Source organism: Typopeltis vanoorti, chromosome 8 (assembly GCF_054136105.1).
Source record: "Typopeltis vanoorti isolate ZY-2024b chromosome 8, IOZ_Tvanoo_1.0, whole genome shotgun sequence".
Lineage (NCBI taxonomy): Eukaryota > Metazoa > Arthropoda > Arachnida > Uropygi > Thelyphonidae > Typopeltis > Typopeltis vanoorti.
Genome location: NC_143556.1, coordinates 133,502,060 through 133,524,736, shown reverse-complemented (window position 1 = coordinate 133,524,736; position 22,677 = coordinate 133,502,060). Strand labels below are relative to the sequence as shown.

The 22,677-nt window shown below is 36.8% G+C and overlaps 1 protein-coding gene across 4 annotated transcripts in view; it reads left to right on the top strand.

The window, feature by feature from the left end:
- BckdhB (Branched chain keto acid dehydrogenase E1 subunit beta) overlaps window positions 1-22,677 on the top strand; it is a 459,582-nt gene that overhangs the window by 197,802 nt on the left and 239,103 nt on the right. The window lies entirely within an intron of this gene.

The window sequence follows — 22,677 nt, the reverse complement described above, 5'->3', positions numbered from 1 at the left end:
GACGAGGCATTCTAGATAGATATGCCGGACTATTCTTGCTCGTGTAACGGAAAAGACAGTTATTTGAAAAATCTGGATTAAACTTATGTAATATAGGAGTGGGAAGGGCATTGTGCCACATTTACCTCTGAATATAATAGCTCCTCCGTAGCGCAGTTGGAAGAACGACAGTACATTGCTCCCTTTGATTGGAATAGGGCTAAGTTCGATTCTCGTCGCGACGGGAGGAATCTTTATCTGGACGATTTCAATCGAAGGTGAGTTAGCCGATCTCATACGGAGATAGCAGGGGTTTTTTCTCCCGGAAACTCGGGTTTTTCATCCCGCATACAGACAAATCGGCCCTTCAGAACACACGCAATTTACAGACAAAAAATAATAGTTGTGGTGGTGTTGGAGGTGGGCGGTAGATGGCGTTGATGGAGATGATTCGTCGTAGAGGTTCGGTGTAGTGGTTGAGACAGTTGTAGGTGTCCTCCCGCGATGAGCCTTCGGACTCCTTGGAGGTATCCGGAATAATAATAATAATATCGGCAGCGGGTTTCGCGGCTCTGTTGTAATCTGGTAAGTACCAATATAATGCCGTTTGTTAGGATGACACGGGATTATCCCAATGAGGTGCTTTGCTTGCATTGCTGTATTAGGGTGTTGTGGATCTTGTTTACATTAAAAGTAATTCTCACCCATGCATTTCTGGTTTTTATTGAAAAGATCAGCACAGGAGATCTGAGTCCCCTCCTCCGTTATACTGTCAGACATGGCCTCCTGAAAAGCAAATTCATAGTATCTATCTGCTCGGTCTGATTCCCAAATTCCAGGTTCATGAGTAATTTTGGAAAGTACTACGTAAAGCTTGGAGAAAGAATGTCACCCAATACTCTCACGCCTCGCCAGCTCTATGGAGGAAGGATCTCTTTCTCAGAGCTGCGAAATCCGCTGCCAATATTCAGAGGAAAATGTGGCACAATGCCCTTCCCACTCCTATACAACCTTAAGAATAACAACAGTCCATGTAGCAATGAATTTGTTAAATTCATCGGTACATAGGCTCTTTCCATTCTTAAGGTTGTGGAAAGAGAGAGACCTCTGGTGATATGTAAATGTATTCAGATTCGTTTAGTGACATTTCCTATCTTTGGGTGTTGAGGAAAAAAGTGGGTGCAAAACGTTATCCTGGGTTCATGTATTGTCCTTTGAGAGAACTACTTAGTTTGGAGTAGAAAAGCTAGCTTGTTTAATTCCATATGAATCGATAGATGGCTGACTGTATTTGTTCAATGAACTGCAATGGTGGCAGAAGAATCTTTAATGTATACCAGGCGACACTGATTTGGGGAAATAGTTTAGAACAAGCAGAAGTACTAGACATGGAGACCCAATATTACGAAGCATTTTCATCGAACCTTTTGATAGCGTTGATATAATAGAAAGAGCAATGGATAAAATGAAAGAAGATGCAAAAGGAATATCAGTACATGGGATGAGAATTAGCAATCTGAGATTTGTAGATGACATTGTTATTATTGAAGAAGACGAAAGAGAACTACAAAAAAAAAAAAAAAAATACTGAATCTGTTAAATGAGGAAGGGAAGAGATTTGGACTTGCTATGAACTTGGAAAAAACAAAGACAATGGTATTTGGTGAGAAGAACATGAAACAAAATATACAAATGGATGGAATTGATATAGAAAATGTAGAACAATTCAAATATTTGGAACGTAAAATGACATGATTTGGATTGTAAAAAAGAAATAACGAAATCAGGATTACAAAGGGAAGAATAAATCTGAAGGCCATGGATAACATGTGGAAAAGTAAAGTGATCAGCCTGCAGACAAAACTATGAGTACTGGAAACATGCATCTTCAGCGTTGCACTGTATGGATCAGAAACGTGGGCAATAAATAAGGAATCAAGAAAAAGAATTTTGGCATTTGAAAGAACTTGTTACAGAAAGATTCTAAGAATAGGATGAGTACAGAAAATCACAAATGAAGAGCTCTATCGGAAGATACAACTAAAGGAGTATCTAATGCAGAAGATTATACAACGGAAGCTGCAGTTATTTGGACACATCTGCAGAATGAGTGAGGACCAGAAGATAAAGACATCCATATTTGGTATTATGGATACAGAAGAGGTAGGCCATACAGAGAATGGATAGACGACATAAAGGACTGGTGTGGAATGGGTTTACAGAAACTGCGACACTGTGCACTGGACAAAAAAAAAAAAAAAAAAAAAAAAAAAAAAGGTGGAAGAAGATAAGATGAAAAGTCAAACGGCTATTTTTTTTTTTTTTTTTTTTTTTTTTTTCTGGCAAAGTTGATAAATTAAGGGGATAGAAATCCCTTGTTGTTTTTCAGCCAGTATGCGAAACTCTAAGATCGAAAACTACGATCTAAGCGTTTCTTGCCGACGAACTATCGGCGAATCCAAGCGTAAGTGACACGTAGTAGTACCACACCAAGGCAACTCGATGCAAAGGTGGAGCAAGCTTCCTCACTATTCTTGATATTTGCTCATAATGTAAAAACACACAGCTCCTATGAGATACTGCTTTACATTATGAGGAGAGGTCACAACCAGACCGGTTTCAACCTTTTTTTGAGGTTTCATCAGTGAGTAGCTAGACCTAAATGATATTAAAGTTTAAGTGAAAAGAACTTACATACCTTCGCTATACGAATGCCAGAAAGGTGTGCCACTATATATATATATATATTAAGATAGTTCAGGAGGCATCGGACACCAACGGGCAGTTAGCCCATGGTTCGTGATGATGATGAGTATTATTATTATTACTACGGGCGACTCCAAGGAGTCCTTAGACTCATCGAGGGAGGCCCTAAACATCATGTCCACACAACTATTCGACATTCTCACATTATCTATCATACCTTGCCTTGAACTCATTCACTGTCATAGCACCCACAACAGACTCTGGCATTCTAATACTGATCTTCAATTCCGAGCGCATACTTCGGTGAGATATGGGTCGGGAACACCCTTCATGATGATGATGAAAGGACACGGTAGCTATTTGGTTAATAATAATTGCTCTGCCTCTTATGGAAGAGGTAAAGGCTCATATTGCCGCGCACTTTCCTAGTACTTGCTTGAAATGTTTAAATAGTGTCTTCCAGTTCTCGTCCGCATAAAAGAATGAGTTTCCCAAGTATTTGATTCTCTCTGCAGACCAGTAGCCATGGGCTTCAGTTCGGTTTCTCCATTTACCACACCATAGTCCTGTAGTTTTATGTGCATTGAATTTGGATGCTGAGGCTGATTGTTGGTATGCTGTTTGCATGTTAGAGAAATTTTGCTCTTTGCGCTATAACAGTAACATCATCAGCATACTGTCAGGAATATATGGCTTGTCGGCACAGAAAGGACTGTATGCAATTGTGTAAAAGGAGCCAAAAAAGGAAAACCTTGTTTAATGCCCCTGCTGTATGGTATAGATATGGCGAGCCTGTTATTAATCTTCATGAAAAAGTGAATATTGGCATATACATATACCGACCACTAAATTCGAAACTTTTATTTTACGTATAGGAATGCGACTGCCAATACTGATCTTCAATTCCCAGCGCATAGTTCGGTGAGATATGGGTCGGAAACACCCTTCATTAAATGCTTTGGTCATCTGCCACACAGGAAGTAGTGTTTGTCCAACTAATACCTATCCTATATTGCCTCTTCAATTTATCCTATTCAACTGACATTACCATAGAACATGGAAGCAGGTCACCATCCAGCCCATCCCTAAGAAAGGTGATAAAAGTCTACCAATGAACTACCGTCCAATTGCTCTAACTTTTGTTCTCTCTAAAATAATGGAGAAGATCCTCAGCAACCAATTCTTGAACCACCTAGAGTCATACCAACTAATGAGTGACCAGCAGGATGGATTCCTCCACTCGTTATCTACAGCTAATCTTCTTGCTTGTACCACCACCTTTGGATTCAAGCCATGGAGAAATTCGGGAAAACTCACTTGGTTGTCCTCGATATTTCAAAGGCATTTGATGCGGTTTGGCACAGGGGCCTACTTAGCAAACTGACATCCTGTGGTCTGCCTTCCTCACTGCACCAACTTTCTCAGTGATCGCTCATTACCCGTTATGGTGGACGGTTTACTCTCCTGAGATTTCCCCACCAACGCAGGAGTACTCCCAGGGTTCTGTTCTTTCACTCTCTTGCTCTTGTATATAAATGCCTTGCTCTCTCAGACTTCCAATCCAACCCATAGCTTTGCCGATGACAGTACACTCCATTCCTCCTTTTCATTCGAAAAACCTTGTAGTCTTCAAGTATTAGAATCCTCAAGATCTACAGGATCTGATTGGGACAAGGACAACTTTGTAAACTTCAATGCCACCAAAACTCAGTCCTGTCTGATCTCTCACAAGAAAGGGCTCACATCCCTCCCTCCCCCCACCTTCACTAATACTGAGATATACAAACAAGATCAGATTTCTCTACTCGGACTGAACTGCACTTCCGATCTTTCGTGGCACAATCACATTTCAACTATAGCTTCCGCAGTCGCCAAAAAATCGCGGTGTACTTTTTTGCACAACACACTACTTCACAGCTGCTAACTCAATACAAATTCGAAATCCGTCCAGCAATGGAATACTGTTCCCCTATGTGTGATAGAGCTCCAAAATCCTCTTTAAGATTGCTCGGTTCTATGCAGAAGAGGACAGTCCGGTTAATTAATGATCCATCTCTCTCTCACATACATACTTCAATCCTTCTCTCTCTCTCTCACATACATACTTCAATCCTTCTCGCTCTCTCGCTCTCTCTCTCTCACATACATACTTCAATCCTTCTCTCTCTCTCTCTCTCTCTCTCTCTCTCTCTCTCTCTCTCTCTCTCCAGACGTTAAGTTTCTGCCTTATGCCTCGTCTACAGATACTTTTATGTACAGGGTCCTGCTGAATTGGCCACTATTATTCCTCCACTCTTCTCCAAAATCATTAAAACAAGAGCCAATGCTAACCGATTCGCTTTTACCGTCCATCTTGAAACTCACCGAACCAACTTCACTGCATCCTCCTTCATCCCATTTACTTCTGTTCTTTGGAACAGTCTCTCCACTCTGCCTTCCCCAAAGATTACAACCCTCGGCTATTCAAGCAAAATGTGAACAGATTTTTCCTTTCTTCTATTCCTCTTACCCACACACACGGCACTAATGTGTTATAGGTCTTGTGGCATTTCCTGTGCACATCAGATATACAGGGTGTTCGGGATAAATTTGACAGTTTCGTAAGGAAAAAGAAAATCTTCTTTGTATCTATTAAATTTAATGAATTGACAAAAAAACATTACAGGCAGAGTTAATTACAATACTATCAACAAGATTTACTCAAAATAACCACCATTAGCATCGATCACAGCTTCAATTCTACTTCGGAACCTCGAACAAGCTGATGCTACAGTCTCCCTGGGAAGGGCCGCAAAAACTGTTTTAATTTTATCCATTAACTGGGCTTTTGTATTACTGGAAGTGCGATTGGTGTCTTTTTCAACTGCGCCCCATACAAAATAATCCATGGGGTTAAGGTCTGGGGAGTTTGGAGGCCAAACATTTGGACTGGTGAAGTCGTAGAAATTTTCAGACAACCATTTTTGACTTTTCCCAGAGGTGTGGCAAGGGGCCGAATCCTGCTGCCATACATACTGCCTACCATTGGCTACCCTTGTTATCCAGGGCTTGACTACAGTTAGCAACTCCAAGAACAAAGCCCGAATTCCAATGCCAGGGTTCTTCAACACCTGTTCCTGCAGATTTGCGAGGAATTCTGCTGTACGAACGCAATCAGATCGTCTGCTAGGGATCTTTCTTCTTGCTACATCCTCGTAGTCACCATTGCAAGTCTCTAGTTCATGCCTGATTGTTTTTACTGTATTCAGGGAGCATTGGGCAGCAGTCGTAATATCCTTATTTTGATGGCGGGCACGAATCATCATGATACAAGTTATTCTCTTCCATGATTCAGGTGGGTTCCAGCTATCCATCCTTTCTGACATCTTGTATATGAATGAAGAAGGGTCCAAACTTTTAAATGAAGAGAAGTGTGTGTTAATACATGTAACTTACGGAAAAATATAATTAATTATAAATATGTCAAATTTATCCCGAACACCCTGTATATAAAAAATTAATGATAATTACAGGCCTTAGACAACGGCGATCTCTTTCTTGACACACTGTCTTAGGACACAGTTACGCTTCTTAGACAAACAATGTGAACTATTTTTCCGCTGATTAAAACAGGGATATCTCACCTTTTGAGAAACCAGTCAGCTCTGCTGTTGTCAAAATTGTGGCTTCAGTGCACCTACAATAAGCCCTTTATCGAACACCGAAAGAATTATTTATTTTTCCCATTGTGATCAGCAGTAGTGACGCGCTTGACTACGTATTTTGCATATACGCTGCTTAAGTGACGTTTATGTACGTCTGCATAAAGGTTTCTAATTCAGTGGCTGGTATGTGTAACATCTTAATGGCTTGAATGATGCCCAAGCCAAAACCAATGGCTTTCAAGCAGCTGAATAGCTAAGAATGTTCAATGCGGTCGAAAGCTGTTTCTTGGCCTAGTGTTACAAGGTCCATAGTGTCACTCTTGTTAAATATACAAATCAGATCCCTTACGAGGAGTAGGTTTTCGTGGATGGATCGTCCTGGGATAGAACAGCTCTGGTGCCTATCTGTTATTTCGTTGGGCGTGGGTTTGAGTTTGTTTATGATGGCTTTTGATATGTTATAGTCGCTGTTTATAATGTCTCCATTATAGGTCGCCAATTTTTTAATATTGTAAGTTCTACTATCTTTGGATAAAGCTTGATAACAGATATAGTCATGCTGGGTAGAAAGCCATTGGTAGTGGCTTCGACATATGCTGTATTCTGTTTAGAATAGGTCCAAGCTGTTCCTAGAAGGACTTGTAAAATTCAGTAGTTAGCCTCTTATGGTAGGAGATTTATCTTTTAATAAAGAAGTGCAGGTTATCAAAGCATATACCATGATGGGAAGTCTTGTCTTATGCTGCATCGGGGGTGATAGTGTTTTCACGTCAGAGAAGATTATACTAGTCGCATCGATGGATGTTGTGTTAACTTGGTATGAGTTTTTATAGTACTGCAATGCATATACAGGATTTATTTCATTACGATCTTCTATAATGCTTCCATTATCTGTTGTAGCAGAAATGATGGTGGATTCTTGTTGGCGTTTTTCCAATGAAAAGAAATACTTTGTTGGTGCATCTGTGAAGTTTGTGTTTGCGTCTTGCTCTTATTAGCGCTCCTCTTGCAGAGCGCTCTAGATGTCAAGGTATGGTTGGTTCTAGCGATTGGTATTCCTCGCAGTCCGGGTATGTAATTGCTGATATGTATACATATATTTTTTTAGATTATGCAAAACTGTATGTTTATTCATATTCCTCTGGTGGCTATGTTTTTGAGCAAATAATTTTACTTTAGCCTTGAAACGTGATCACTAATCAGAAATTGGTTGGGAGATAGGCATGTCTTTGTTGAGAGTAGCGATATACTGTGATTTCTGGAGCATTTGAGATAATCTGTGTCCTGTATCATGCTGTTATTAAGGATCCAGTATGTTCATCCTTTGTGTACAGTGGTTAAGATGCTTATGATGAGGGAGTTATGGTCTGATGCATGAGACAGAAGATGTCGAGCTGTGCCTGGAAAAGGGCCCTCATAGGACTGCCTTTGGCCCTGCAAGAGAACACTTTCATGTGAGTTTAGGTTTCTGAAGATATCAGTCAGTTCGTAACTTAGTTATTGATTACATTTTGGAGAACCTCAGCTAGTGTGAGTGATGTTTCTGTCATTGGTGCCTGCAGGATCCAGAGTGCAGTTGAAATCCCCTGCCACTATGAGTTGATTCTCATTAACTTTGTTGGGATGATTTTAACGAACTCCAGTGCTGTTCATCCTGTGGTATATATATACACATACTGGCCACTGAATTAGAGACATTTATGCACATGTATGCAAAATACTTGGTCACGTACGTAATCACGTTTTCTAGGCAACTATTTAAGAATGCTGCTGGGCAGTAATCGCCGAAAAGTGTTATTCACAATAGGAAAAAAACAAAGAATTTTTGGAATTAGATAAATGGCTTATTGTTGGTACCCATCTAGCTAGAGCCACGATTTTGAAAACAGCAGAGCTGACTGGGTTTCTCGAAAGGTGAGATATCCCGAGTGTGTAATAAGTGGAAAAATAACCTACATTGCTTGTCTAAGATGGTCCAATGAGAGTCTGTCAGGAACGAGATCGCCGTCGTCTGAGAAGGCGTGTACGGACAAACAGCAGCAGTTGACCGAAGTATTTAATGAAAGGTGTTCCGGACCCATATCTCACTGAGCTATGCAGAGTCAATTAAAGAGGATCGGTATTGGCAGTCGCATGCGTATACGGAAACAACTGTATTAAATAAACGTTTCTAATTCAGTGGTTGGTATATGTACATTAATTATTTGTTTTCTTCCCAGTCTAAGCCTGAATGAGTTCATAAATTGCACTACCGAGAAAGATGTCTGATCCGTTATTTTATTTATTTTTTTTTTTTTTTTGATGGATTCCAATAGTGATTCCTGATCCATAAAGTTATATGATAGGACAGTGGTGCATGGTATATGGCCAACGCTTCCACTCCACTCCGGTGGGCAAGGATATGCAGCAGGACGAGTCTGTTTCGCAATGGTATGGTCCATTCTCTTGCATTTATTGAAAGAGAGGTTTCTGGGGTGCTCATGATGTACTGGTTTATTTTGGCTGGCATGATGTTTCTCGTTTGCTTTAATAATAATTGCGCTGCCCCTGGGATTCAATCAGGTAATATATTCTTTTTCTAAAGATTGGTTGTTTTTTTTTCCCTGCCAGAAATTTTTTTTTTTTTTAGTTCTTCCAGGTGAATAATTAGACCACTGATGTGAACGATGCAGTCATAAGCTCATCACTAAAACTGCTTACAGCAGTTTTAGTGATGAACCTCGAATAGATAGGTATTTTTCATTTCCACTAGCAGAGAGAAGATAAGCTAAGAACTTAAATACGTCTGTCTTATCATTTTAAAAATGTTTGTAATTTAAAAAAAAAAAAAAATAGCTTAGAACATTCTGAAAGGTCCTCCTACACAAACAGAGACTGAAAACAAGAAGAATATAAAGGAACGGTATTGCTCCTTTACATATAGTCCGTATTGATGAAGTGTATTGTATTGATCTGACTGTCAACAAATGAATAAAAGTAGCTTTCTCTCCGCTGAAGAAGATCTTGCGTCTCTATCGAAACTGCACCATGACCTCCCCATTCGCTACTCAAAAATCCGAGAGTATACTTCATGCGGAATATGCTACGTGGCACAATAGGTTGATTCGTTTCAATTTAAAACAATCCGACAAAGCAATTCACTTTCAAAACAGTTCAAATCCTCGTTACCTGCATCCTTCGCCTCTTGATTTATAGTGAAACGGTCTTTCAAAGTAGAAATGTGACTAATCTGCAGTTGATTTCATCTAATTACCAATTACTCTCGTGCCAGGAATGAGGACGTTTTTGAATGTTCTTATCGGTTGCTGATGTAGATGGCCATTCCGATTGTTCTTGTCAATGATACTTGTTTTGCTGTTTTTGAATATGTAAATCCAGTTGGTTACGCTTCGCTGCTGCGATACAATGTTGCTATATGGTTCTGAAAGTCTTCGATAAATTTCTACACTGCAAAAAACCATGGAAGACACTATTCCTTCATCCCAGAGAAATTTCGTTTGCACTACTCGCTATTTTGCTTCTGTAAATGTTATCAACGAAGTGGCCCTATTCATACTGAAAATTCTTCACATTTTTGATTAATGAAAACAGCTGAGTTTTTCATGCATTCAGGAATAGATCAGTAGGGAAAGAAAAATAAATGAAATTATTGTGCGTACGTTTTTGACTTACGCTCATATTACAAAGTTTGAAGAGAGTATTGGTTTGCTTGTTGTTCGCAAAAGATAAATTCGTAATGGAGTTCCTTTGGCTAATTAAATATTAAGAAAGAAATGAATCGCGGCTTTAACACATTTAATATATCTGAATTCAAGGGGAAAAAAGAATAATTTTTCCTTTTTTATATACGATACTAGACTCGTCGTCCATAATATTTCAATTTCAGTTTACGCCTATTACTTGTGTGAGTAAACAAATTACAAGAAATTTATTTTCAGACTATCCTTGTATGTGTGTGCCACACACGACTATGATGCGAGTACAAATTTTATTTGTACTCGCATCATAGTCGACAAATAACGTTTATATGGTTAACACTTCTTTTTTTTATTGAACTCATACAAAGAGCAGATAGTTGAATTATATTACAACGGCTGCTTGCTTTCGTCCTAGAAAACCCCATACTCACTTTAAGACTTTGACTTTAACACTACTCACTTTGCAGGTAGGGGAATAAACGGTTCACATTATTTCCATTCAATACCTATCTTTCTGCAGTGTCACCCTTGTTCGGTAATTTTCCATTATTCTGAATTTATTATATTATTCATGTTTCATATACGGTTTTTTGCACACTAAGGTGTGCATATTACATTACAATTTTTATGACAATTCCACTAAAGATAGGAAATCGAAAGCACACTAATTACCATGGTAAAGATTAGATAATTGTAGAATTTTGTTCTAGAGATCAGTCTTGATCTCTAGAACAAAATTTAAGGCTGTGAGATATCTTCAGTTATTAATTTAGTTATATATTCATGCAAAATGTAAATTGCTGTAAAATTACATACATTTTCTTATTGGTTAATGGAGATAGATATATGAGCAGATAGAAACAGTTCAAAAATCATTAAAAGTGATGTCCGGAATTTGGCGAACGTTAGCGAGCAAAATATAAAAACTCTGATCTCTAAAATGATATCCTTTGCATTTTTCATAGGATGTTTTTCATGTGGCTTTTGTTTAACATTTGCGACTGAATTACTCATAGCCTTAGTTACTTTGTCATTCCAATCAAAACCAATAAAAAAAATGCCGACTAAGCATCGCACAGATTGATATACTCAATCTGACAATATTCATTCATAACCATGATGGTGTCACTTAGATTGTATGCACTAGATATTTAATAATTATCTACAGCGTTAACTAGAATTTTTTTTTTCTTTTGCTTGTAGTAAATGCTATTTATACCCTTCCTCCAATTGAAGATTGTCCCTTTGTTTTAATTGTGATTAGAAATCGTTTCTTCATTAACATTAATATGCTAAATGAGAAAAAAAAAATTTTTTTCTGTGGATATCTTCCCAGATATCCCGTACTTCTGTGATACCCTCTTTCTGAAATTAGAGCGCTAGTATGCCCTCACTCTCAGTCTGTATTGGACCTGCCCTTAGAAAATATATTTAACAAGGACACAAAGAAGAAAACAAATGTCCTTCAAATAGTAAAAAGTTGTTCACGAAAGCATCCTTTAACTGAATTCTAACCACCCAGTTTTCATATAACAGGTATTTGTTGCCGACTTCCTTTAGCCTTCGTCCCAGATTCCTTCACATCGTTCTGAAGGCTCGTGCATACTGATGCTCTTTAAGCATTAAGATAACTACTCCAAATCCTAATAGACTTTTACTCATCACGCGTCGATAACGAAAAGTGAGCAAAGCGGATGCTAATAATGAAACCCATTTCAAATTTATGTTAAAGAAATATTTCCATCTTAAATGTATTTTCTTTTATTTTCTTAATTTACATAGAAATTTCTGCCTTTAATAATTAACTGAAATACAGTATTATTTATATTTAAAATTCCGAAGAAAATACTCCCTGAGAGAGCATTATTTGCTTCATTTACATCATACTTGTTGACCATCTACGCAGCTAATTGATATTCCTAAAGATTTTCCTTTTATTTTAAGATATTATACATTTGCAGAAATTCATAGTCGCCGGAATGTTTCACAATTTAGTGAAAAGATTACCCTCTTGGATAATCTTTTCGCTAAATGTTAATAAACGAATGATATTCGTTTATTAACGAATATCATTCGTTAATAATATGCTCTTTAATATTAAATCTGGGTATCTTTCTCTGCTGGTCATTTTAACTTTCTCACCTCCATTTCCTCAGGCCATACTGCCACGTCCCTTGCTGTATGACATGATGCATTATTATGTTGATACTCAGCTAGGCGTTTCCATAACATAAAGAATGTGCTTTATTTTATTTTATTTTATTTTTTCGGGATCTCGCAAAAATGTTCTGTGACATTTTTCAGTGTAACAAATTATGCTATTCGAAAAGAGTAAAAATATCCCTGCATCACCACACCTGTACATTTAACAAATGGGACGATACACTCTAGTAAATAATTATTCTGATAGTACTCATAGCTGAGTACTATCACGATATACTCTTCCGTCATACTTCCATGACGGAAGATTATATCGTGATTCGTCAATCCGCACCTCAGTTTTGCTGCGGTTTTTTTTTTTTTTGTTTAACCGTGACGAAGTCTACACCACACTTCGACTTACAACCTTGTTTGGGATGATGTTTAATATGCGTGCAGAGGTTCTTCAATGGAAACCAAGGTTATCAGTACATAATATTTTGGTGGTAGAGCGATAGTAATGATGAAAAGGGATGTTCCTTTCGACCGGTAATTTACGGTGTTCATTTATGTGATCTACCTGATTGTTTCTTGGATTTCTTTTCTGCATCACATTTTCATCTTTTATATCAGCCACATTTGATCTGGGATTCTCAAATTTTAATGTCATCCCAGGATCTGGTTGATGATTAATATGGCAACCTATGATATAACAACCTATGCCATCTCTGGAAATCAATTTTGTAAATCTAATCTCACGTCCAATACCGCACACAGCTGTTGTGATTTAGCATGAACTCTTTTCTTTGTTCCTTGATGTGCCACGTTCGTTTAACGTAGTATTAGAGAATGGGAGTATTTGTGTGTATACTAAATGATCCTTCCTTCTCCCAGTGCTATCTTGCTTTTGGACGTGCTTTTAACTCTAAATCATATTCCATTTCCAGTAATGCAAATATTACATTTTTAGCATCTTACAAACACATTTGACATGGCACATTATCTCATATTTTTATGTAGATAGATATATTGTTATTGTACATTTGCAGTACAAGCACATGAAACTTAAAACGATTAGTAATAAAGAAAGAATTAAAAACATAAAAGAAGTTTAATAACAATTTAATGTGATGGATGCGTTTCAATATTGCTACACAAAAAAGTCAGGTGAAATATTTGAAACTGCAATTCATAGATTTCTGCTTTGAAATGAAACTTATATGAATCAGCATATATTTACTAATATTCATTCAGCGCCGAAATACGCAGGAAGCAAAATTTGTGAATCCGCACCAATGTGTGATTTTTTTCCATTAAAATATAAAACATAACAAAAAAGAAATAATAAAAATTAAATACGTTTCTTTTAAGATAAAAAAAATCTAATCTACTTAGTCTTAAAAGGTTTTAAATTTGTTTTCATTATTTCACTGCCCCCCCTCAACAAAACCTACGGCCCCCAAGGGGGCCGCGGCCCACAGTTTGGGAAGCGCTGATGTAGACGATCTAGCATTTGTGTGTGTTGCGCCATGTGGTATATCACTGTTACGTGCAAGAATGACGAAGTGTCCTTGCAATATTTTTTCAATTCGATGTATGCCTCTCTGTATAATAAAATAATTTTTAAGGACGATAAGACGTGAGAAATATGCTTTCATGGCAAATATAGGTTCTGCTATAGCAATGAAAAGAGTTGCCAGTGTGATATTTTTACTATCAGAAACACGATATCGTCGATTAAAGAGGTTCTTTTCTTATTATTTAACTTGCTGCGCGCAAGTTATGGAAACTATTTCCATGCAAAAATTAATTTGTGTAATACAGGGTGTCCTTATTGGACCTCCCTAGTTTCAACATGTTACTGCTACTTAAGTGTATAGACCATGGTGTCGAAATTGTACAAACGAGAAGGAACACTCACCAAGTTTTTGTAAAAAATTCTAGATGAAACTTGTGGAGTCTCTGGAACGTTTGAACATTATCAAACCTTTCATATTTCCGCATTTCGAGTTTTTACCGTTATTTGAAACTAGAGAGGTCCAATGTGGATACCCTCTACATAATCAGAAAACAGTGATATGTTTGTCATGCAGTTTTCTCTCCATAAGGCATTCTTTACCGTTAATCTGATAGTACAAAAAAAAAAAAAAAAAAAAAAAGATTGCACTGTCTTTGTGTCTTGTTGCATATATCATCTCTTCTTATAATATCAATCCGTGATATAATTAAGATATGGAGTGGATAAGTTTGTTCTTAGCGCAGTCGCAAGAACTAAGGGCAGTTTTTCCTTTCGGTTGGCTGGGTTCAAATCCCGTCTAGATCACAAAGAACCTTTATAACGCCTTTTCAATAAACCACGTCGATTCTGTAAATCTAATCTGTCTTTTTTTTTTCTTCCTTTTTTTTTTTTTTTGAATGAGTTTGCACTCATAATTTTTTTTATATTTTGACGTGGATTTTTAGACACTGTAGAGTCGCTCCTATACCTCATCGACTTTTTTGGAGAGAAGTCAGGAAAAAAACTGCTGAAGAAAAGTAGTAGGACCGCAGACGCCTTTTCCACACAGAACAAGGACAATCACAGACGTCCATGCCTATGATTGGAATCGAATCCTCTGCCTGTTGACTGGAGAACAGGTACGCTGTCTGCTCGGCCAACCCTGCTGGTACAAGGATACCGTGCATACTAATTTCGTAATCCCAACCAATCCAACCCAGAAAGATAATTTTAATGGTGATTTTACATAGATTTTGATGATTGCGTCCAAATTTGTTGATTACATTTGGATACTTCTTTGTAAGTATAATTCTGGAATTGCTCAAATTTTACTTTTTTTTATGTTATACTCAAACACGGAAGACAGAATTATAGCCCATCGACTGCAAGAAGTTAGTATTCATACCACTGCACGAGAAGGGAGATATGAAGGATGGATCGCAAGAACTATAGAATTATTAGTTTAAGCTCTCATGCAAGCAAAATTATATTAAAGAGCATTCTAAATAGGATTAAAGTCAAAGTTCAGGCAGAGATACCTGGGGAACTAACTAGTTTCAGGAAAGGCAGAAGTACTAGAGATCAGATCCTTGGCATTAGACAGATCATTGAGAAGTATAAAGATTTTAAACTTCATTTGATAATGTTTCATGGACTATTCCAGTTTTTGACTGTTTACAGCATGTGAAATTGTAGGAGGTAATGAAAATAGGCATCAGTACGTTACATCTCAATACGTTATCAGGTTGATAGCAAACTTATACAGTGAGCAAGAAGCCAAGGTAACAACAGGTATTGAATTAACTGATTGGCTTCAGGTAGTCGGGGGGGGGGGGGAGTTAGGCAATGATGCCTACTTTCTCCTCACCCGTTCACTATCTATGCTGAATACATCATGTGTGTAGCATCGGATGAACTTAAAACAAGAATTAGGATAGGTGGCAAATGGATCAGTATTCTGAGGTACGCTGATAATACCGTATTCTTTTGTGCAGTACTCCATGACAGAGTTAATGAGATCACTCAAGGAAATGGTAGATCCTTGGTGTGTCTGGAGTGACTAGTCTTCAGAGAGTTAAAGCCTCCAGAAAAGCATACAACAGGATCACCCGGTGATGACTTGTGTGGTACACTGGGTAGTGGAGTGACCATGAAATTTATGGATGGATGGGCCCATACACGAGAGGATAGTTAGTTAACCTTTATGGTTGTTATTACCCTGTACGGGAATACTGTGTATGGAAAATACTTACAATGAAAACTGTGAATTCTTTTTTTTTGGAAAAGAAAGCATAGTAATTTGCTGGGTAAGTATAGAGAGCATTCACTATGTCATTACCTTCGATCTCTCCCTTTCCCCAGTAAATTAGTTCTGGAGCATCTAGAAAACTGTGTGGCTCCGTACAGCTACTATTTAAATTTCTTAATTCATCGTGATTGTTTTGCACCGATGTTTGCAGTATACACTTTGACATTTAGCAGAGTCAACCTTAATACTTAAAAAAAAATAATAATAAATCGCACGTTACCGATCTACTTCTGCGTTAATACTACGATAACAAAATCACACTTCGTTAGCGCGTCGTTTTTGCAATGAGTGGCTCTTTCGTGAGCGATACGCAGTGGCCGTGCATGAGCGAAGCATAAAGAGAACACTGGCTGATACATCATCCTAACTTGAAGTGAAATTTTTGGGTTTCCTTATAGAAATAATGTGGAAGTCAAACTTTTTTAATGGCATATAACTTTTTTTTATCATATAAATATTAACTTGCTATATCCACTGTATTCAATACGCGACTCGCATCTCAAGAGTTCAGTCGATCCACTGGGAATGATCTATAATTTTAGAATAAAAATCTTTGGTTATTGACTTTATTAATGGACTTACTTTTGTATGTGTGTTCATATGTTATTATTTTTTTGTTTATTAAGTAGCAGTAGATAATCATTTACCTACCTGTTTGTGCTTTTTAATCAGCAAGGTGGTTGATTGCAGTGGCGTAGCTGGGGGGGGGGGGGGTCTGCCTCGGGTGGCACTTTGCTTTTAAGAAATCTTGCCATACTGTCTATAGAACAGCAACTGAGTGATGAAATAGACTTCGACAATGTCATGGACGATTTTGCTAACAGAAAAGTAAGAAAAATAGCATTCTAAAATGTTGGAATTAAAGTTTTACTTCAAAAATAAACATAACGTTTTAATTTATTTCCCTATACGTTGTTTTGACTTTTTGTAGTATTTTTAATGTGTATTGAGAGGGGCGGCAAACTCGGGAATCGCCCCGGGCGGAAAAAGCTCTAGCTATACCACTGGTTGATTGTTTATGGAAATATTTTTTTGATAATTATCAAAAAACTATTTCCACACTTGGCCACAACTGATCTATTATAATAGATCAGTGATGGCCAAGTATCCTTTGTCCAAGAGCCACATAGGACTTTTTCAGATATTTACGAGTAGCAGGATATTTTCTAAACAAGTTTAACTATTAAAAATACATACCGATACATATAATTATACTCACAGATGCTGTTTAATTACAGTTCGTAGAAGGGTTTAAGTTGGGCCTGCATTCTTGTAGTAAATGTTTTTTGTTAATACTACTAATCCTCTCATTCCTGCTTAAAAATGATTTTTTTCTTCATATTTCCGTTTCTTATATTTTGTTTTCAGTCATTTTAAACTAAGGGATTGTATAACTTTCACTTCTAAAGCTGAGAAAGTAACCAGTATTTTACTTAAGAAGCCAATTTTAAAACACACCCATCATAATACAACGGCCGCAGGGTATGCGCTTGAAGAGTAGTGGCGATAATGACATTATCCAGTTGGTATCTGTCATGCAGAACAAACGTCATACACAAAGTATTTTATTGTCAATTCAGATTTGCTTCTTTTTTATATTTGTTTATATTATGGGGAAAATTTATGCATTTATATGTATTGTACAGGTATCCCTTGTTTAATGTAGTTTTGCTTAACGCGGATTTGATTACCGCGGCGAAATTAATTGCGGCAAGAGTTTTCATTAACGCGCCTTCAAATTTACCACGCAAAATCATGCTCACGCCAAGTCTGCTAGCCTCGTGGTCATCCAAATTCTCTTAATGATCTGTGCGAGAACGTGAAAGTTTTATTTTTCCCACCAAATACAACATCATTGTTAGAACCTATGGACATGGGAGTCATTGCAACTTTCAAAGCTTATTTTCTTAAAAAGACATTCTCAAAGGCAGTTGAAACAACAACGAATAAAAATGCGATTATGCTCCACGAATTTTGGAAAAAAATTTAACATTAAACACGCAATTGAGAACATTTGTGACTCGTGGAAGCAAGTGTCTTCTAGTTGCATGAAAGCTGTTTGGAAAAACCTTCTGCCAGAATGCGCTAATGACTTAGGTTGTTTTCAAAATCCTGTGAACAACGTAGTCAAAGAAATCGTTGGAATTGGTGAAGACCTTGGTTTTGATGGTGTTGATGCAGAAGATGTTAAAGAATTATTGGATTCAAATTCAAAAGATTTCAGTGACAACGATCTTCTTGAAATTGAATAATGCACATATGAAGACAACGAACAAATGGAATGTGAAGATGAGGTTCCAAAGGAAATAACAGCTTTCCATTGGAACTTTTGGAATTTTTACCATTGAAAATAAGGTTCCAAAGGAAATAACAGCCAAACAACTGGATGGAATATTTCGCAGTTTAGAATCGCTTAAGCAGCAAGTAATGGATATGGATCCAGATGTTAATCGAAGAATGCTTGTATGCCGAAGTCTGGAGAGTCATTTTGCTTGTTATCATAGAATTTATGCCGATAAGAAATAAACTAAAACTATTCAAACGACTCTTTATAACTTCTTTTGATTAAAAAAAATTGTAACTAATGTAGGTACAAGTATTTATTAAACATTTACTTTGCCTTCATTTTTTATCCTTCCTAAAAGAGTACCATATAAAACGAATTATTAATACAGTAATCGATCAGGGACGAATTGTACTTTTTACCATTGATTATTAGATTTGATATACGCGGTAACATCGAGGTATACCTGTATTTTATGTGATTATTATTATACTGGTATTTCCATCGCAGGACACCTACACTAACCATTATTCACACAATGCCTATCATACCTCTCCTTAAGCTTATTCACCGCTAGGGCACTCACAACTGCCTCTAGTAATTCATTCCACTCATTCACCACTCTCCAAGCAAAGAACTTAGTCCGCACATCCTTACTAACCACACTCTTACCCAACTCTTACAAAAATTTCTTTTGTGTCAGTAATATAATCTCGTTAGTAACTTATAAGTTTCTATCATGTTCACCTTATTATAAAACTTGATTAAATTAGTAAGGCAGGACCTACCATTTACAAAGCCATTATGTAAGTGTATAGTGTATCATATTCCTATCCACTCATTCCTAAATTTTACCTTTGAATTTTCAATATTTTAACCACCACTCCAGAGATACTGTAATTTGCTACTTCTGTCTTGGAGCTACTTTCATGTGATAGAACTCTCTTACCCTCTTTCCAATTCCTTGGAACCTTTCCAGAGCTGAAACTTAGATTAAACAGCTTCGTCAGAAGCACTGCCATTTCTCTTGCACATTCTCGTAATAACACATTAGCTGACATACCACCCAATCCCATGCTGTATTCGCATTGATATGTTTCAGTACGTTGAGTATCACCAGTTCATCTACCTTCATTCTGGCATAAGCCTCTGCCACATTACTAACTGCAATATCTTCACCCGAATCAGTGATCACTTAGTGACTGAAATATTTCTGTAGCTCTCTTACAGAACAGAGTCAAGTTGTCCTTCCATAATCATTCTTTTCCGTAGCGGGAAAAAAAAAAAACTCTTGGATTTATTTTTGCCTGATGTCGATCATCTTTTTTGTTTATGTTTCTTCCATAATGCTTTCCCTTTTTTTTGCAACTCCTGCTTTATATTGCTGTTGTATTTATCCACTTAATCTCTACTCGATTTATCTTCCTGACCCTGGGTATGCACTCTGATACTACCTCTCACAAGCAATGCACGTATGCACTACTTACATTGTCGCTTCTTATGCCTTGGCACTACTCTAATCTGCCACCTAAGGTTGTCATAATCGCCAACTTTGTAGCAGATAAACCTTTTTTGACTGAGAATTCCAAAGCTGAGCAACCTCCCAGAAAAAGACTTCATGGTCACTTATCATATGTATTATATGTCTCTGAAAAACATTATATATCACTGAATTTGTCTTTTATGGTAAACACAATCAATCAACATTACCTCGTGAGCCTAGATTTGGCCATCTTTGTAATAGATGATTTTTATATCCTGGTGTGAGTCCATCGCTTATTGGAGGACTCAGATGGCTTTAAATAGTTCCATGTTTGGTCTCTTGAGCAGGATTCCTGGCTTATCTAACATTTTAAAGGTACTTAAAAATGCACTGTAGGTTTGCAACCTTTTGTGGGTTTTACATTGAAAATTAAAAAAAAAAAAAAAAAAAAGGAGGAGGGGGAAAGAACTTTTGCATTGTTACCTCGTATTTTTGTTTCCTTATGCTGTTTAGAATTCAGATTGAAGATTATGCAATGATGCATAATAAGCAGGACTCGACAAATATGCCTGCCCACTCACCCGGGGCGAGTAGCTACAGACTGGACAAAATAGAATATTTTCTGTGTAATAAAAAAAAATAAATAAAAAAAAATAAATAACTTTCTATACAAAATCTTTTTTTAACTTCAAGAAAACACATGTGAATATGCATAACATAAAGAGTCATGCTGTTTATACTGTTCTTCCTGTATGGAACTCCTATTGATTATTTGAACATATCATTAAAAATTGGAGGGGGTGTCTTGAATGGGTGTATATATATATATATATATATATTTATTTATTTATTTAGAGTAATGCACAAACTTATTTAGGATCACACTTAAAAAATAAATACTGGGATGTTAGCTATCGCTTTTCCAAATTCGGTCATTCTCTTATTGTTGTTGTGAGCATAATAACTTGTTCTGAGTCCTGAAAATTTTTTGTGATTCACCCCCCCCCCACCTCCTATTCCCTATCCAGGAATATGTGCTATACAAATGTCGTTTACTTTCACCACTTGGCGGGTTAAGGGTTAAATAATTCGGATTCCCTGCTCTCCAAATCAAGCATGGAACTTCTTAAGGAAATTCTGATCACAGTAAGCAGAGTGGGACTGACACTGAAGAAACATTTATGCCCAGTGTGGGATTCGAACCCACAGCCTTTTGGTTGGCAAGTGGGTATTCTACTACTCAGCCACTCAGAGCTCATTCAGTAACTACTCCACTCATTGATAGAAAGACCTAGAGGTGGAAGACAGACAGTTCGGGTTTTTTTTTTTTTTTTTTTTTTTCTACTCTCGGAAACTCATGATTTAATCCCACAGAACCGGCTAGAAGAACACGCACAAGTAACAAATATAATACACTGGTCTCAGAGCCTTGATTACTTTCGCCATAATTTCAAATATATATGGCTTTCTTTAAGATAATATCTCATAGAAGATTTATTGTCTCATTAATATTATCATGCACTGACGATGGAGCAGGTGTTGGAAGAGCTAAAGGATGAACTACCAGTCTTATGGTAGATTTTCAGCTTATTCACAGCTTTTTCAAACGATCATGCAGCAATCTGTTGCATGATCATTTAGTCCAAATCATTGGTCCTTCCAAAAAAGCTATAGACTATCCTTTTCCCCTGAAACCATCTTCGGTCAGATTAGGTTTACAAGACATGCAGTAATAATGAGATTTCCACATTTTATCTTGATCCCGTCTCATACGAAGGTGGCATGTTTTTCCTCCCGCAAAACAGGCAAACTGGCAAAAGGAACACCTGCAACAGATATAATACACTGTCTTCATAGCCTTAGTTGTTTGGCTGTAATTTCAAAACACCAACCATTTGGTCCTCTATTTTATGCCGATTTTATTATTACTGAAGAAATTCTATACTTAAGGACGTGAGCGATGTTGTTTTACTGGTTAACCACACACCAAATGTAGATCACACTTAGCTATTTTTTTTTTTTTTTAAATTGTTTCTGCAACAGTCTAATCAAGTAATGTGTTGTGTGATGTAATTTGCATTCTGAATATGCTGGTTTGAAATCTTGCGATTAGTATTAGTAACTCAATAAATTTATTTATTTTGCTCTTCTGGTGTTGCTTATAGCGTGAAGTATCAGTGTGAATAACCACCAGCACCTAAGCCTGCCATTATGTTTTTAAATGCGAAATAATAATAAATTAAACAAATAAGATATTCAAAGATGGCTGTGTTCTTATTAATATAAGGAAGATTTTTGCTTTTCTGAATAATGCAAATAATTAATGAGATGCACATTTAAAAAAAAATGCTAGGTATTTACTGCCTCTTTTCCAATTCTGTCATTCTCTTATTGCAGTCAGTGTAATAGTTGAATATTTTCAACTATTACACTGACTATCCCATAAACAGTTTTGTGTATTAAAGATATTATCTTAAGCAAAGCCATGATTACCCTAATGAGCATCTCTGTCTTTCCAAAAGAAATGTCTGAGTAGGTCAGTCAAATTAGATTCCAATGAGAGAAAACTGAGAAACAAGTTATAGTTTATGCCGATTCTTCTCTGCAATAACTTGTATTTAAGTTGGCAATGTTTTTTTTTTCATGAATTCAACTACACAAATTAAAAATTACTTCTTCGATTATCTTCAGTTATCCTTCATATCAGTTCAACCAGATATGTAGAATAAATTTTAATTACCCAATTCATAACTGGATTGGATAATTTACTGTCTCCCTCGATGAGTCCTTAACTCCCTGGAGGTCTCAGATTTTTATTTATTTTTTTTGAGTGAGATAAAGTTTAATATTAAAAAGTGTATAAAATGCTTGATATAATACTTGATAAATTAAATGCCATTATGAAAGATGGAGGCCACATACATGAAAAGAAAGAATA